This window comes from Capra hircus, chromosome 18, assembly GCF_001704415.2.
Source record: "Capra hircus breed San Clemente chromosome 18, ASM170441v1, whole genome shotgun sequence".
Taxonomy (NCBI): domain Eukaryota; kingdom Metazoa; phylum Chordata; class Mammalia; order Artiodactyla; family Bovidae; genus Capra; species Capra hircus.
In genome coordinates, this window is record NC_030825.1 from 59,868,594 (window position 1) to 59,883,451 (window position 14,858).

Here is a 14,858-nt window from a genome sequence, read left to right on the forward strand (position 1 = left end):
TTTCCAGTGTGCAATTTCTATTTATTTAGATTTAATTTTCATTAAAAACTTTTCTACATTTTCTTTATCCCATTCCTTATCTTTTTCTTTTCTTTTTTTTTTTTATTCCTTATCTTTCTTAAATAAATGGTCTTGTATTTTCTGAAGTGTATGTTTAGGACAAACCTCTTCCATCACTTATTACTACGGTTTCTCTCCAGTACATGCTCTCTGATCTCTAATAAGGTGAGAGCTCAGATTAAGGACTTTGCCACTTCTCCAGTATGAATTCTCTGATGTTAAGTAAGACGTGAGTGCTTGATGAAGGCTTTTCCGCATTCTTTACATTTGTAGGGTTACTCTCCAGTATGAATTCTCTGATGGTAAGTAAGAGCTGAGTGCTTGCTAAAGTCTTTGCCACAATCCTTACATTTATAAGGCCTCTCCTCAGTATGAATTCTCTGGTGTTGAGTAAGATTTGAGTAGTGACTGAAGGCTTTTCCACATTCTTGACATTTATAAGGCTTCTCTCCAGTATGAATTCTCTGGTGTTGAGTAAGAGTTGAGTGGTAACTGAAGGCTTTTCCGCATTCTTTACATTTATAAGATTTCTCTCCAGTAGGGATTAGTTGATGTTTAGTAAGACATGAGTGCTGTCTAAATGCTTTGCCACAATCCTTACATTTATAAGGCCTCTCTCTAGTATGAATTCTCTGATGGAGAGTAAGACGTCAGTGCTTGCTAAAGTCTTTGCCACAATCCTTACATTTATAAGGCCTCTTCCCAGTATGAATTCGCTGGTGTTGAGTAAGAGCTGAGTTCTGACTAAAGGATTTCCCACATTCTGTACATTTATAAAGTTTCTCTCCAGTATGAATTCTCTGATGGTAAGTAAGACCTGAGCAGTTCTTAAATTCTTTGCCACAATCCTCACATTTATTATAAGGCTTCCCTCCAGTATGAATTCGCTGGTGTTGAGTAAGAGTTGAGTTCTGATGAAAGGATTTCCCACACTCTGTACATTTATAAGGCTTCTCTCCAGTATGAATTATCTGATGGCAAGTAAAGAGCTGAGTGCTTGCTAAAGTCTTTGCCATAATCTTTACATTTATAAGGCCATCTCCCCAGTATGAATCTCTGGTGTTGGATAAGAGTTGAGTTCTGACTAAAGGATTTCCCACATTCTGTACATTTATAAGGTTTCTCTCCAGTATGAATTCTCTGATGGTAAGTAAGACCTGAGCACTTCATAAATTCTTTGCCACAACCCTTACATTTATAAGGCTTCTCTCCAGTATAAATTCTCTGATGGCAAGTAAGAGCTGAGTGCTTGCTAAAGTCTTTGCCATTATCTTTACATTTATAAGGCCTCCCCCAGTATGAATTCTCTGGTGTTGAGTAAGAGTTGAGTAGTGACTGAAGGCTTTTCCACATTCTTGACATTTATAAGGCTTCTCTCCAGTATGAATTCTCTGGTGTTCAGTAAGATGTGACACCTGATTATAGGCTTTGCCACACTTTTTACATTTATAATCCTTTTCCCCAGTGTGAATTTGCTGATGTCGACTAAGGTTTGAGTAACACATAAATGCTTTTGCCCATTGTTTACATTCATAAGATTTCTTACCAGTGTGGATTTGCTGATCTTGACTAAGCTCTGAATTCTGATTAGAGGTGTTGCCACACTCTGTACACTTAAAAGGTTTCCATCCTGAATGAATTTTCCTGTGTCTACTTAGACTGGATGAGTTACCAAAGGCTTTCTCACATTGCTTACACTTGTAACTTTTGTGCGGATTCTGAATACTCTGCTGTTGAGTGAGATTTGAAGACTGATTAGAAACATCACCATATTCACAATTGTAAGTCTTCTCTCCAGTATGTGTACTCTCATTTAGTGGAAGACCTGATGTTTGATAAAAGATATTCCTACATGTACTATTGTCAGAATCTCTGTCTGAAGACTGAGGTCCCTGATGTTTCATAGCGTTAGAGTCTTGTTCAGTTTTACACCCAGTTTCATTGCATGAATGGCTTCTCACGGCTTCGTAAATATTGTTATGATTCTTGGGGATAGATCTCTTACTTAAGGCCTGACTCGTGTTATTACACCTGAGAAGTTGTTCCGTATTAACAGTATCATGGTGTGTATTGAACATGATGTTGGGATTAACTCTCTTCCATTATTACCAACATTACACATTTTGGAATGGAGAGAAACTGTCTGTTGGTGGAAGAATAATGACCCCTTGCTTACAGATCCCTCAAACTGATTATATTGTGCGTTTTCCCCATCATTTTTCAATTTCTGGTTTTCAGACGTGCTTGAATGTATGTGTAATCGAAGCCTGTGTTCAGAGTGGTTTGTATGAGTATTTGCAGTAGAGACTGGATGACTTTCCAGATTTTCCACATTTCCCTTCAAAGAACGTGCATGTTTCAAAAAATGATTTATGCCTTTGCTTGAAGAGATACATTGCTCTGCAGATGTTGATAACTGAAATGGGTGTTTTCCGCAGTTTGACTGACATTGCTCATTTCTTTGGGCAGTAATGTCCATATTGTGTGAAAGTGTCTCGGTTTCTTTCTGTCCATATAAACATCTTCTAGATCTTTCACATACCCCCGTATATTCCTGGTCTTTCATTAAATGTTCGTTTCCAAGGTGAGTCCTTTCATATATTCCTAGGTTTGCTTTTTGGATTAAATTTTCTAATCTTGGATTCTTTGACATCAAACCACGGGTATTGTGAGAGGACACAGCTGAAAGATACCAAATGAAAGTTTTCTTATCTACTGTTCCTATCTACTGGGGCTGGTGTAAGCTCAGCTGGGACAGAAAGGGAGCCTCATTCTCTGTGGGAAGAGAACACGGCAACAGTCTGTGGCAGCAGGACAGAGTGAGACCTGTACACAGGGTACTGATCCCAACCCTGCCCACCCAGCCTGAGAGGGTGTCCACTGCTGCAGACAAAGGCTGGGTGCTGAAATGTAGGGTCTGGAGAGCAGACCCAGGCAGAGGTCTCCTGTGGGCTGTGAGGAGGCATCCTGAGAGGTTGGGGGTGAGGGAGGAGCTCTATAAGCTAGAATACTTGTGGAGGAAGTCTGAACCACCAGAGAGCAGAGTGCCATTGTTGAGTGATGCCCAAAGGGAAGACCCACCATTGCAGCCCCTCTCCCCCTGTGCTGGCCCCTCCTCCCCCAGCACTAGGAAAGGCCACAACCCGGGTGGGCTCTATTGAGCTCCAGCCACAGCCTCACCCCATGCACCTCCTCCCAATCAGCAGACTCTGGTGCTCTGGGGCAGCCTCTGGAGCAGACACCTGTGCGTGGCCCACACACATAGAAGGAGCTGAAAGCTCAGCTGAGCCCCAGGGTTAATGAAGAAAACCTGAAGTCTCTCCTCACGGTTTCACAAACCATGGTTTTATACCTGCCATTGGCTTTGTCCTCTCAGCCTCTACAGAGCATCTGAATGGACAACCAGGGCTCCTCCAGTCATGGGATGTGTAGCTTTAGCAGCTGTTGACTTTTTGGGGATGTATACTAGTGGGTGGGGCCAGGCCTGAGTCTGAGTTGCCCCCATAGCTCTACACCAGATCCAGCTCCATGAATGCAATTCTGGGACCTGAGTTCACTGGAACTATGCTGGTGTTCCAGTGAAAACAACATCTGAGACACACCAGAGCAATGTGCCAGCATGCCCATGGTTAAAGGGGGGCCAAGAGCAATGCCAACATGGGGTCACATGAGACTCACACAGCGCATGAGCACACCCCAAGGTGAACATCCCCAGAGGAGCAATGCTTAGTGGCATCTCTCCCAGTGGGTATCATCCAATCCTACCTGCCTTGACCACAGATCAGAATCACAGTGAAGAAGTGGATCTGGGGGCTCTTCTGCACCAACCAAGGAGCAGACCCCACCCCTGACAGGGCAGTGACAACCATAGAGCCAAGGGGAAGCTCCCCTGAATATCCAGGGGAGGCTCGGGTCACAATAACAGCATACAAAACCCAGATCAAGGGGAAAAGGGTACAAGCCTGTGGACCAACCTCACCCCCTAGGGGGAAGACAACAGAGCAAGAGGAGCTAGGATCCTGCAGCCTGCAGAACAGACCACAAACCCGGAAAATGTCTAATGATTACTCCTTGACTTAAGTCATCTTAAATGCAGGTGCCACTAGGTGGCCTCTAATTCTCTAACCGACTTCTTATTTTAACATGTTCTATATGATGTTTCAATATAAAACTCATAAATGATACTGGCATAGGTCTAATCAAAAACCGAGGGCATGTAGGTCAAAGTCTGGGGAAGCTGATAACAAGATTAATTAAATAAAGAAGCAGTTCTTGAGAAATTAAGAAATGAGACTTTAAAAATGTGGTGTTAACAGTATCAATGCTCTGTGGAGATCGAATTGGGAGGGAAATCTTAAAAAGACTAGATATCTGTACGTAAAATGGCTTCTCTTTGCTGTACAACATTGTAAACCAGTTATACTCCAATAAGAACGTTTTAAAAAGATTCTATTATCTAAACATTGTAATACTGTAAAACCATTAAAAATATGGTGGAAAATGTTTTACACTCTTATGCCAATTTATTTGAAAATTCTTTAAGTTAATTGAATATACTTAAGTCTTTTAGTATTGAGGAATTGGGGCCAATACACTTAACATTTCATATGAGTTCATTTGAAGAAAACAGAAACTTTGAAGTAACCCTGAGACTGGCATTCTTTCTCTTTAGGGAGGTTTTGGTTTATGCAGTGAAGAAATTACTTGAATTTAATATTTATAAGATCATATTTGTAGCTTCCAGTGTTTTAGAAATTATAAGTCAGAAAAAAAAAAACAACAAACTTCTGTCCCCAATATTTTGAGAACTTTGGCAGTATGTCTACAATTCCACTCACACATTGCCATCTAGAGGTAGAAACTTTAATAGGAGCATCTTAGAGTTTTTCAGAAATGTCCAGTTTTCCTAGTGCGCCAACACACACCCACCCACCCCCACCCCGACACCCCGCCCACTGAAGAAATTGAATAGTAGTAGATTCATGCAGGTTGTCACAGGCCAAGAGAAGGATTTCAGTTCTCACTGTGATTGAGAAAAGTAATCACTGGAGATGAATTCAGGAATGATTTAAAGAGACAGAACGGGGCAGGTGATATCCGCCTATGACAGCAACAGAAAGAAACTCAGACTTCTCTAAAATCATTTCCATTGAAGCAGATCTTCCCAAACCACATGACAAAGGATGAATTCCTCACTAATCTTTGGACCTGTCGTTGACTCATCGGCTCCATCCATTCATACATACCTGTGTATATGGCTGGCATCTCCAGTCTCCTTACATCCCAGGGATTTTTTATTTGCAGAAAGGTGACCAGGTCTGGCTTAGAGACCACAAGACCTGCTATCAGGAAAAGGAATATTCATTTTACTAGAGATTCATCAGTTTCCATTCTAATATGTATTCAAGTGAGAAGAGAAGGCACATGTGCTAAGTCACTCCAGTCCTGTCTGACTCTTTGCCACCCTATGGACTGTAGCTCACCAGGCTCCTCTGTCCATGGGAGTGTCCAGGCAAAAGTACTGAGTGGGTTGCCATGTCCTCCTCCAGGAATTCTTCCCAACCCAGGGATCAAACACACTTCTTTTACGACTCCTGCATTGGCAGGCAGGTTCTTTACCACTAGTGCCACCTGGGAAGCCCAGAGAAGGCATGGTAGAATGTTAATACAGCCTAGAACTAAAGTATTTGGGGACATAATTTCCTAAGCTGTATTAAAATTCCCTGGTGGCTCAGCTGGTAAAGAAGCCACCTGCACTGTGGGAAACCTGTATTTGATTCCTGGGGTGGGAAGATCCTCTGGAAAGGGAACCCACTCCAGTATTCTGCCCTGGAGAATTCCATGGACTATTCCATAGGGTCACAAAGAGTCAGACATGACCATAGTTTTGCCCATTACATTATTACTACTAACATTCTAGAGAAGGCATGGTTGAATGTTAATATAGCCTAGAAAGTTATATCCCCAAATACTTTATCGAAGCACTTTTATAACTAGAAAGTACATAAAGAAAAGATCTTGCGATTCTAGTCAAGTACTACTAAGGCCAAAGTAAGTAAGTAGGAGATATCTGATTTATAAAGGAGAGTGGCACCCTTTTATACCACAGAACCTACAGAATTACCACTAACCTAGAAGAAGGATGAAGATTCCATCAAGGAAAAGTTAGAATCATAATGAATCATCATGAGGTCCTCTTTCTCAACTCATAAATATTTATTTTCCCATAGAAAGCAGGGATCTGAAACTATTATAAGGAGCAGAAGATTCTAGGAGACATTCTAGAAATGCAGGAACCAAAACCTGTGGGTAGAGAAGGGATTCTGGAAGGCAGTTATCCTCACCCAAGGAGGCCAGGTTCCTGTAGTTCTCTAACATCACGTCCCTGTACAATTCTCGCTGACTGAAGTCCAGGCATTCCCACTCCTCTTCAGTGAAGTCTATGGCCGCATCTTGGAATGTCAGCCATCCCTGAAATACAAAGTACAGGTGCCATGTGGTCATGGGAAGACTTCCTAATGTGACCCAAGAGGAAACCAGCAAGAGAAATGGCTTTGATTTAGAAGAATGTCTGGTGTTACACAGGAATATAATTTTTACTCTATAATATATTCTACCACATTTTTAACCCCAAGAAAAGAGGATGAGATATGATCCATCCACCACTACAGAAATTGTTCTGATTTGGAAGAGAAATTACAATCAGATTAAAATTGCCATATTTATTTTTGAGTGTTGTACTCAGTTGACAGAGGATAAACTGTCTATCAAAAGAAACAGGAAATATTTTTAAAAAGCACTTCCTGATCCAAATGTTCTGGAGTGGGCTCAGTGTGCCACATTTTTAACAAGCTTATTTGAACTAATAATGTTGAAAATTCTGCTCTATGAGTGACAATGTTTGAACAGCAATGAAGAAGAATAGTAAAGAAAGAATTCACAGTTAACTTTGAACTGTAAGTGCTTTACAGATTTTACAGGTCTGATAGGATAGTAACCTCGGTGACAGGAATCATTTTTACGATCTGGTATATACTATTTTCCGACAGTTTTCAGAGTCTTGAATGTATACCAGACATAATTTAAAATCAATAATGTTGCTGTATCATCTTTTGGCAAACATTTTAACAAACATCCTTTAGATGAAAGCTTAAGGGATTGGGGAGCCTGGTGGGTTGCCGTCTATGGGGTCGCAGAGTCGGACACGTCTGGAGTGACTTAGCAGCAGTAGCAACTTTTACTTCAGTTTGTGACTCTAGACTTTAATCAAACAAAGACAAACGCACAGAGCTAACTCTAATGAAAGTTTATAGAAATTTCTGTATTTGTAGATAATACTAAAAACAAGAAAAGTGTTAGTCACTCAGTCGTGTGCAACCCCAGGCACTGTAGCCTACCAGGCTTCTCTGTCCATGGGATTCTCAAGGCATGAATACTGCAGTGGGTAGCTATTCCCTGCGTCAAAGAATCTTCAACAAAGAAAAGGAAGGAAAATCTATCAAATGATGTTAACATGTTCATGCATATGGACATACACTAAAATCAGGACTGTATACATATTAAGAGAAAAACGGTCTTGGCAATAAAATCAGGATAATTTTTAACTGATTGAAAATGTACATAAATATTTGAGGATGATATTGTTAGGTAGGTAGATTAGGGAAAAGGAGTCCAAAATAGTGGTGGCTAAAAGACAAGGAAGGTCTGAGGACCAGAATGGAGACTTCAGGTAGAACAAACAACATTCCTGGCTAAATCGAATTTGCATAGGGCAGGCCCAGGTCGAGGAAAAAACATATAAAAGGAGGAGCCAAAGTGTTTTCTCTCTCTCCCTCTTTCTCTCCCGCGTGTATGCGTGAGCTCTTCTCTTTTTCTCCCACCCCCACGCGCTCCTCCACGCTCTTGTCTTCGAGTCTTTAGGTTGGTATGCCCTCATGCTTCGAGGATGGATTCTCCTGCTATCGTCTAAATAAGATAGAGCTCTAACACTGATTTGCCTAAGAGCTATAACACAGTTTGTCCAAGACCCAAGAGCTGTGATGTGCCAAGGGCTTTAATATTCGTCGCTCCAAATCTTTGTTGTGAGGAGACAAAGAACCGAGGAACATACACTCGTGTGACAATATTATTCAAATTTTTAAAAATAGACTAGGGTGCAGACATACACAATGATTAAAAAAAAATGACACCTCTGGTTCTGAATTTTTTAATTTCCTGAAAAATCTACCATTTGCATGGAACTCTATTTTAAAATTTAACACAGTTGAACATAGATTCGCAGTAATATGATTCTTGTAAACATTTTGGAAAATACAGAAATGTGATGAGACTCTATCTGTGATGTGAGCGTGGAGTGTACTGGAAATGATCAGACCTGGGCTTGAGTGGTGAAAATCCCTACTCCCAAATCCCAGCATCTCTAGTAAACACACAGGAGTGTTGTCAACTACAAATCGGCACTTGCCAAGAGCATCGCCAGCGACTGAACAAGACCTTTTAGAACTAACACCCAAAAAAGATGTCCTCTTCATTATAGGGGACTGGAATGCAAAAGTAGGAAGTCAAGAAACACCTGGAGTAACAGGCAAATTTGGCCTTGGAAAGCAGAATGAAGCAGGGCAAAGACTAATAGAGTTTTGCCAAAAAAATGTACTGGTCATAGCAAACACCCTCTTCCAACAACACAAGAGAAGACTCTACACATGGACATCACCAGATGGTCAACACCAAAATCAGATTGATTATATTCTATGCAGCCAAAGATGGAGAAGCTCTATACAGTCAATAAAAACAAGACCAGCAACTGACTGTGGCTCAGATCATGAACTCCTTATTACCAAAATCAGACTTAAATTGAAGAAAACAGGGAAAACCACTAGACCATTCAGGTATGATCTAAATCAAATCCCTTATGATTCTACAGCGGAAGTGAGAAATAGATTTAAGGGCTTAGATGTGATAGATAGAATGCCTGATGAACTATGGAATAAGGTTCGTGACATTGTACAGGAGACAGGGATCAAGACCATCACCATGGAAAAGAAATGCAAAAAACCAAAATGGCTGTCTGGGGAAGCCTTACAAATAGCTGTGAAAAGAAGAGAAGCGAGAAGCAAAGAAGAAAAGGAAAGATATAAGCATCTGAATGCAGTTCCAAAGAATAGCAAGAAGAGATAAGAAAGCCTTCATCAGAGATCAATGCAAAGAAATAGAAGGAAACAACAGAATGGGAAAGACTAGAGATCTCTTCAAGAAAATAAGAGATACCAAGGGAACATTTCATGCAAACATGGGCTCGATAAAGGACAGAAATGGTCTGGACCTAACAGAAGCAGAAGACTTTAAGAAGAGGTGGCAAGAATCAACAGAAGAACTGTACAAAAAATATCTTCACGACCCGGATAATCACGATGGTGTGATCACTCATCTAGAGCCAGACATCCTGGAATGTGAAGTCAAGTGGCCTTAGAAAGCATCGCTATGAACAAAGCTAGTGGAGATGATGGAACTCCAATTGACCTGTTTCAAATCCTGAAAGATGATGCTGTGAAAGTGCTGCACTCAATATGTCAGCAAATTTGGAAAACTCAACAGTGGCCACAGGACTGGAAAGGGTCAGTTTTCATTCCAATCCCAAAGAAAGGCAATGCCAAAGAATGGTCAAACTACCGCACAATTGCACTCATCTCACATGCTAGTAAAGTAATGCTCAAAATTCTCCAAGCCAGGCTTCAGCAATACGCGAACTGTGAATTTCCAGATGTTCAAGCTGGTTTTAGAAAAGGCAGAGGAGCCAGAAATCAAATTGCCAACATCCGCTGGATCATGGAAAAAGCTAGAGAGTTCCAGAAAACCAATTATTTCTGCTTTATTGACTGCTAAAGCCTTTGACTGTGTGGATCATAATACACTGTGGGAAATTCTGAAAGGGATGGGAATAGCAGACCACCAGACCTGCCTCTTGAGAAATCTATATGCAGGTCAGGAAGCAACAGGTAGAACTGGGCATGGAACAACAGAGCAGTTCCAAATAGGAAAAGGAGTACGTCAAGGCTGTATATTGTAACCCTGCTTCTTTACCTTATATGCAGAGTACATCATGAGAAACGCTGGACTGAAGAAACACAAGCTAGAATTAAGATTGCCGGGAGGAATATCAACAACATCCGATATGCAGATGACACCACTCTTATGGCAGAAAGTGAAGAACTAAAAAGCCTCTTGATGAAAGTGAAAGAGGACAGTGAAAAAGTTTGCTTAAAGCTCAACATTCAGAAAACGAAGATCATGGAATCCGATCCCATGACTTCATGGGAAACAGATAGGGAAACAGTGGAAATTGTGTCAGACTTTATTTTTGGGGGCTCCAAAATCCCTGTAGATGGAGACTGCATCCATGAAATTAAAAGACGCTTACTCCTTGGAAGAAAAGTTATGACAAACCTAGATAGCATATTCAAAAGCACAGATATTACTTTGCCAACTAAGGTCCATCTAGTCAAGGCTATGGTTTTTCCAGTAGTCATGTATGGATGTGAGAGTTGGACTGTGAAGAAGGCTGAGTGCCGAGAAACTGATGCGTTTGAACTGTGGTGTTGGAGAAGACTCTTGAAAGTCCCTTGGACTGCAAGGAGATCCAACCAGTCCATCCTGAAGAAGATCAACCCTGAGATTTCTTTGGAAGCAATGATGCTAAAGCTGAAACTCCAGTACTTTGGCCACCTCATGCAAAGAGTTGACTCATTGGAAAAGACTCTGATGCTGGGAGGGATTGGTGGCAGGGGGAGAATGGGACAACAGAGGATGAGATGGCTGGATGGCATCACTGACTCAATGAACATGAGTCTAAGTGAACTCCTGGAGTTGGTGATGGACAGGGAGGTCTGGCGTGCTGTGATTCATGGGGTTGCAAAGAGTCAGACACGACTGAGCAACTGAACTGAACTGAATAACAAGGGCGTTTGCGACCTGCCTCTGGGAAGAATGAACCCTATGGTGCTGCAACTGACTTAAATCCCCTCGACGGAGTTCAGGTTGGATTGCAGCACTCTGCTCCAGGGAATCTGGTGGAACAGGTCTTTAGAGTCAGATATTTTCAGGAACTGCTTTCATGATCCCAATCCTTGCATCTCTTCATATCTAGAAAAGCACTAAACCACTAAATGATGAATTCAGTTCCTCATGCCTGGCAGAAATCCTTTTGTAAAGTAAGTGCTTGATTGCATTGAATTCCCCCTTCACCAAACTCACATACTGACCTTCCCCCACTGTCTCTTTGGAGCAGCTTCTCAGAGTTCTCTGAGATGCTGTCTCCTGGGCTGCTGTCCTCATTTTGCCCCAAATAAAACTTAATTCACATCTCTCAAACTGTGCATCTGTCTTAGCTGACAGTGCTTATTTTTCAAAGCAAAGAGTAACTAAGAAGATATGGCATTTCCTCATTAACTGTGATAGGCATATCCATCACTTTTTCTTTCCAAGATCCTTGTTCAAGACAAAAAGAAAAAAATGAATTTCATAGCGTGGAAATCTCAGAGAAGCACCTGAACCAGTGAACATCAGAGGTCACGGGTAAGAGTACAGAAAAATGCATTATCTCTGCCTGGCATTTTGGCAATATTAGGAAAACCATGATCTCAATCTATCATGAAAAATGTCAGCTTTCTGCAAATTCCACCTCCTATATACCTCCCATGATCGGTAGCTTAATACTCCATTTAATTAGTATATTTTTCTCATTGGTATAGAGGATTGTCTCTGCTATTTTAACTTCTGAAAAATTCTGGAATGCTGAGTTCATTCTATTAAAAAGGGCATTTTCTTACTCCTGTTCTAGAGAGCTGAATTGCATCCACACGTAAATTCATCACGGCATTTCCCCGACTTCTCTAAGATCCTAACACTGAACCACATCCCAGTGGGAATCTCAGATACCAGTGCCTCCCTGTATTGATCTCTCACAAAGGGAATGTATTGAACATTGAAGTCACTATTTCATGTTGAGAATTCATCATGCTCTATAGAAAGCCAGGATACACACAATGGAGAAAAGGCTCTGGAATATGAGCGAGACGAAACCTGAACAGCTGGTTCCCACTATTAAAAAAAAAAAAACACACACACACACACACACACAGGAAAAAATAAGAAGGTGATAACAAGCACTCCAGGCAGAAAACTTAGAAGCAGAGAACTAAAGTTTTGCAGATTCTCAGTCTAGGCATTTCAGGAGGAAAAGCAAACACAGCCCCACACCCGGGACAGGACAATTACCTGAGAAGTTGCCATTTCCTCCTCTTCTTCCTCCTGCACTGCATCTTCTGGGGGATATGACGTCTCAAACTCACATCTGCATGTTGAGAAAATACCTTCAAAGACATCCATACAGCCCTTTAACCTGCAACTGCTGCAGTGAAAAAGAAGAAAACGTTTTCTTGTTTCTCTCACCCTTTTAGGAGCTCTTTGCTGAGTTTCTGGGTTCCTGACTGTAGAGGGTAATCAAAACTAAACTGATATGCTAATCACATCCTGCTGCTCCACTCTATTTGCAGATCTTCCGGGCTAGTTCATCTCCTTCCTTTTTGCACTACAGAGAGCAGGCAGCACAACAATTCACCAGACACAATGGACCCTACTTCTGGGCTACTTGACCCAGCCTAGGAGGGTTTTGAAAAAATGCAAGAGACCTGCATTCAGGAGCCCTGAGGGAAACCTCCCATTTGGCACATGTAAAGGGAGGTTTTAGGGCGGGAACTTCTAGAAGCAAAGGTCAACCTGATTCCCTGGGGAGGGGCTCTTTCTAGGATGTGTGTGGTGTCCTTGGCCTGTGTCTGCGCCCTGGGGGAGGGGAGGGGAGAGGTGACTGTTTGGTAGGAATGACCTGGGGGTCTTGGGTTCCTGCCAGGCTATATTTGCAGACTTCTTCCCAAAGATCTCCGTGCCCTTAGTTGTTTTCACCCCTCTCTGCAGCCTGGGGACACACGTTTTCACAAAATGATTTGCATGGTGACCACCTCTCTGCAGCTGTGGCACCTCCAACTTCAGAGACCAGGAGCCTGGAGGTGTTTCCATCACAGCTTTCTTTGAAAATAAACCGTGGACAGCAGGCGGCCTGGCGAGCTGCAGTCCATGGTGTCGCAAAGAGTAGGAAAGGACTGAGCAGCTGAACTGAACTGAACTGAGCAGGACACGCTAGATTAACAAGTGTGTGTGGGCAGAGACAAATGCCTTTGAAAATGATGCCCTAAATGCTATCTGATGACCAAGCAAGGAAATAATGATCGGTGTTGTAAGTTACATTAACATGAATTAACACGTGAGAGCCTTGTTCTACTTCCTGTGTGTGTGTTTTTCTAGGTTTTATGAATCAACTGCTACAGTTTGTTGTCTGTGCCATTTAGGGAGCTCTATTTTCTCACACCTTTAAAGTATAATGACTAAGGAGAAATTAAAGTTAGAAGCATGTCCATCTTTGTAATATTATATATTCTAAAAAATATTCAGTGTGCATGCACCAGTACCAACTTTGTAGAAGATTTCGTTTCACAGCAGAGTTGAGAATAAGGTATAGACGTTTCCCGTATACCCCTTGTTCCCACACGTGGACAATCTCCCTCCTTACCTTTGCCCACCAGAGTGAGCATTTGTTACCACTGATGAAGCTACAAGGACACTAAATACATAAACTCTTTAGTTTACCCTTATATTTCTCTTTTAGGGATGTGCACTCCATACCTCTGGACAAATGTATAATAACATGTGTCCATCACAACAGTTTAACACAAATTACTTCACGGTCCTGAAAGTTCTCTAGATTTAGGATATTCAGAGTCCCTCCTTTGAAACCCATGGCAACCACAGACCTTTTAAATCTCTTCTATATTTCCTACTAGATTCCCAGGTGACTGAGTGGGAAGAAGTCTGCTGCCGATGCAGGACATCCAGGTGATGTGGGTTTGATCCTTGGGTCAGGAAGATCGCCTGGAGGAAGAAATGGAAACCCACTCCAGTATCCTTTCCTGGGAAATCTATGGACAGAGGAGCCTGGCAGGCTACAGCCCCTGGGCTCACAAAGACTCAGACACCACTGAGCACATATGAACATTTACCTACACCAAAGTGTCATATTGTAAAACTCCTACTTTCTGTAGCATTTTTGAATGGGCTTCTTTCACTTCATAAAATGCATGGAATGATTGTCCACGTATTTTATGCCTTGAAAGCTTAACGTCCAAAAGCTTAAGAACCACCTCTGTGCCTATATTCCTGCTCAGTAAATAAGTTCATCAACACCATTTTTTTAGATTCCATATACATCTGTTAAGACAATATTTGCCCAAATATAGAGAACAGATGTATGGACATGTCAGGAGAAGAGGAGGGGGACAAACTGAAGAGCCCCACTGACACACATATACCACCATGGCTGAAATGCTGGAGAAGACTCTTGCAAGGCCCTTGGACTGCACAGAGATCCAGCCAGCCCATCCTAAGGGAGATCAGTCCTGGGTGTTCATTGGAAGGACTGATGCTGAAGCTGAAACTCCAGTACTTTGGCCACCTCATGTGAAAAGCTGACTCATTTGAAAAGCCCCTGATGCTGGGAATGATTGAAGTGGGGAGCAGAAGGGGACGACCGAGGATGAGATGGTTGGATGGCATCACCGACTCAGTGGACATGAGTTTGAGTAAACTCTGTGAGTTGGTGATGGACAGGGAGGCCTGGCGTGCTGCAGTCCATGGGGTCGCAAAGACTTGGACATGACTGAGCAAGTGAACTGAACTGAACTGATGGTTAA

General features: G+C 42.0%; 1 pseudogene; it reads right to left on the bottom strand.

The window, feature by feature from the left end:
* LOC108638078 lies at nucleotides 234–1,964 on the bottom strand (annotated as a pseudogene).